The 4107-nt window shown below is 41.2% G+C and overlaps 1 long non-coding RNA gene across 1 annotated transcript; it reads left to right on the top strand.

The window, feature by feature from the left end:
- The first annotated feature begins 1250 nt into the window (after nt 1-1250).
- LOC148123868 (uncharacterized) lies at nt 1251-3118 on the top strand. Its single transcript, XR_015740489.1, has 2 exons — nt 1251-2209; nt 3007-3118. It is a non-coding gene; the product is annotated as an uncharacterized LOC148123868 (long non-coding RNA).
- Nucleotides 3119-4107: the final 989 nt, after the last annotated feature.

The raw sequence follows: 4107 nt of genomic DNA, 5'->3' as shown, positions 1-4107 counted from the left end.
TATATATATATATAGAGAGAGAGAGAGAGAGAGAGAGAGAGAGAGAGAGAGAGAGAGAGAGATGATAGATAGAGATAGATAAATAAAGATAGATCTGGCTGGATAAATAGATATTGAGATAGATAGATAGATAGATAGATAGATAGATAGATAGATAGATAGATAGATAGATAGATGATAGAGATGGATGGGTAGATATAGATTGATGATAGAGATAGATAGAGATAAAATAGATGGATAAATAGATATAGAGATAGATAGATAGATAGATAGATAGATAGATAGATAGATAGATAGATAGATAGACAGACAGACAGACAGACAGACAGACAGACAGATAGATAGATAGATAGATAGATAGATAGATAGATAGATAGATACCATGTTTCTCCAACAATAGGGCCTCCACCAATAGGCCCAGCATGATTTCTAGGCATGAGGTGAAATTAAGCCCCACCCCCAAAATTTAGGCCTATGCGTTTCCCCGCCATTTCTCACATCGTTCGTTAGAACTACACGAGGTGAAGAGAAATGGGGGGAAGGGCGGGGGTGGGTGGGGAGAAAACTTGCCTTTAGGAGTGCCCTGCGGGCAGCCTAGGCTAGAATACCCCGATCTACCAATAGAACATCAGCCGCTAGAAGCTCCCTGAAGGCAGAGTCCCCAGCCGCTTCGGGATGAGCCGTGGCTGCCCATGTCCCCCCGCTTTTAGGCAGTCTCTCTTGGGCGATGGAAGCTCCCCAAGGGCAGTCACCAGCCACATTGATTGGCTGATAGAAGTGGCCTCCCGGCGAGGAGAGTGTGCGTGTACGCTTGCCTCGAGACTGCTTCTACCGGCCAATCGAAGTGGCTGGTGAGTGCCCTTGGGGAGCTTCCACTGCCCAAAAGACACTGCCTAATGGTGAAGGGACATGGGCAGCCATGACTCGCCCCGAAGCAGCTGGGGACTCTGCCTTTGGGGGAGCTTTTGTCAGCCGATAGAAACAGCCTTGTGGAGAGGTACGTGCATATGGGCCCCTCTAGGTGGGGGGGTCACCCCTGAAAAGATGCCCTAGCCATTTATTCGGGGGTAAAAAATATAAATAAGGCCTGGCCTTATTTTGTGAGAAACACGGTAGGTAGGTAGGTACTTGGTAGATGGGTAGGTTGATACGTATGGATGGGTAGATATAGATAGATGATAGATAGAGATAGATAGAGATAGATATGGATGGATAAATAGATATAGACATAGAAAGAAAGAAAGTAAAAAAGAAAGGAAGGAAGGAAGGAAGGAAGGAAGGAAGGAAGGAAGGAAGGAAGGAAGGAAGGAAGGAAGGAAGGAAGGAAGGGATGGATAGATCGCACCTGCAGAACTTACAGTCCATTCTTTATTTAAAAAAATAAGAAAAATCAAAATATAAAGAATCTTGATGTATTATAGGAACATGGCAAGATAACACAGGAATGACAAGAAAATAAAAATAAAAAATTCCATCCATTCTATATTTTTCTCCCTATTTACCCAATGATCTAGTCCACCAGTTGTCACTTTCCTGCTTCTTAATGAGCTTTAATCTCAAAATTAATATTGCTAGAAAAGATGGGAAATGAAATTTCATTTCTGGTACAAGCAATTTTAAAACCGACTGCAATTAAGATCAATATATGGGATTATGACATAAAACAGAATTCCAAACAGGGTCTACTCTTAACCTTGGGCAGAGTTCAAGGGTACCGATTGTCATTAGAAGACAGGCAACAGTAGAGTTAAATGGCATTAACTTAGAAGTGGCACCAAACTCCATAACTCTGGGTGACCTTCCCTGGCAATCTCTGGAGACAAGAGGCCATGTTGAAAGACAGCAGAAGTCAATTCCCTGGGTGCTGAATTCTCTTCCCCAGCATCACTTTCTGGACTTGCCCTGACAGGAAGGAAGGACCACAACCACAACAGAACAATGATCCCAGGGGTGTATCTGTAAGTTTTACTAACATGGTTTATTCCAGCCTCTCCTCTGCAGATGGAGCCCAGAAAAAGTTCAGGATCCCAAGAGGAGAAGTTGCTTCTCATTGTAATTATGACCATCTGGGCCTTTGAGACCTGTGATGCTATATCTCCAGTTTTTGACTTTGATGCAGGCATTAGACTGAAGCCACATGCAAAGGATCTTGTATCAGAAACGGATAAATTCCTTGGGTGAAGCTCTCTGGGACCAAGTTTTGGGACAGGTGCAGGCTCTGCTCTTGATTGTACCTTTCTCTCCTTTGCAGATGAAACTGAGTGGTTCTGTTTAAATCAGGAAAGCCACTGGCACTTCTCAGAGTCTTTGAATTTTTCCAACTGTTCCTGTTATTTGTGTTAGAAACAGCAAGTGGATTGATTAATGCCATGAATGATGGACCTCCTGCATCTTCTGCTGCTGCTGCTGCTGGTGTCTCCATCAGTCTGTGGGAAGCTGAGAAGGAAATGCTCGACCAGGATGGGTACAATCCATGGAGCTTTTACAGGCCTGGAGACCATCTCGTTGGTGTGGTCATAACTGAAACATATGTGTCGCCTAAAATGTGGCCTTTCAAACGCCCTCCTATACTTTCTCCTTCGTAAGTCATGCAGGGTGATGGAGTTGCACTCCCTCCATGTGCAATTCTAACACTCTCCTTTTCTTCGTATTTCACTTATTTTTGGACCTGTCTAATTTCCTGAATGATTTTGATTTCCATGGCTTCCCTTTTTTGCCTTACTTTGTGAAAGAGAGTAAAATCCAAAGATGGAGTTTTAAAAGAACCTGAATGGAGTCCAGATGATTTTCCTTTCTCAGTTCATTCCTGAGTTCATCACTTGAATAATGACCTTTGTTTAAGTAGTGACTGAAACAATTGTAGTTGCCTCTCTCATTTGCATAATTGATCATTCGATTTGAATCAATGTTGGCCTAAGGTTTAGTAGGTTTGTGAAGGATTATATATTTTAAAAACATTTGTTGTTGCTATTGAATATAATAACATGAATATTGTTTTTACAATAGGAAGAGTTCTGATCTAGCAACTACCCTAAAATCAATTTTTGCTATTCAAATGGTCAGCAAGAATTCCCAGCTCCTGCACAATCTCACACTTGGTTACTACATCCATGACAACTATGGAAGCACCTTCGGCACTTCAGATATCTTGCTGGACATTCTTTCCACTGGAGAATCCAATGTCCCCAACTATGGCTGTGGGAGGAAGGACAAACTCCTGGCTCTGATTGATGCAGCTGCCAGGGACATCTCCATCCAGATGTCAACGTTTGTAGGCACCTACAAAGTCCCACAGGCTTGTGTGTTTTTCTCTATCTGGTAAGGTGAGTGGGGTGGTGGGGATGAACAACAGATCCAATATCTTCATAGAATTCAAGAGCAGCTTTTCAGAATATTAGGGAACATATCAACGAAGTTTTAGTCTATTATGTTCATCTTCAAATTGACCATTAAAGGCCTGAAGAGCCATAAGGTCCCTATAGAGGATATTCTACTGAATATTCAACTATTGAAAAACTATCCATGTTTTGAGGTCCTCCATTAGCATATTCATTTTCACATATCAATAATATCTTCCTTATCCAGTTGGAATCAAGTTGGCAATAGTCCTGTCTATGTATAAAAAATATTCAGACCAAGAAGAGTATCTTTGGGATGGATAAAAGGAGTTCAGCTCCTGCCCTCATAGATAATTGTTAATTTACACAATTTCTGCTGTGTATAAATTCAGGGTATATAATTATTGGGTTAAAATTAAAGTGATGAAACAGACATATAGTCCCAAAACAGACAAAATTTCAATTAAACACTTATTGGATTGTACAACTGTCTACGATTGACCTCACCCCTTTCCTAAGAGGTCTGTAGAGGGCGTGCATAAGCGCACTAATGTGCCTACCGTCACTGTCCTACTATTTCTTTTTATTTTTCTTATATGTATCCATTTCATGTACTCATAACTATTCTGTTAGCAGTTGTGCTCTTGTACATCTAGAGAAGAAGCTGAAAAATTGCTTCACAAAGAATTTGAGATATAGAAGCTGAGAAAGAGGTTTTAGTACTCAAAAATAGCATATAATACAGCCCTATATCTTAGATCCAGACATT

The sequence above is a fragment of the Pseudonaja textilis genome, unplaced genomic scaffold (assembly GCF_049901715.1).
Source record: "Pseudonaja textilis isolate UNSWEBS1 unplaced genomic scaffold, rPseTex1.2 PTEXCTG126, whole genome shotgun sequence".
In the NCBI taxonomy this organism is placed as follows: Eukaryota; Metazoa; Chordata; class Lepidosauria; order Squamata; family Elapidae; genus Pseudonaja; species Pseudonaja textilis.
Note: the sequence above shows the minus strand (reverse complement) of the source record. Positions and strands in the feature narration are given on the sequence as shown.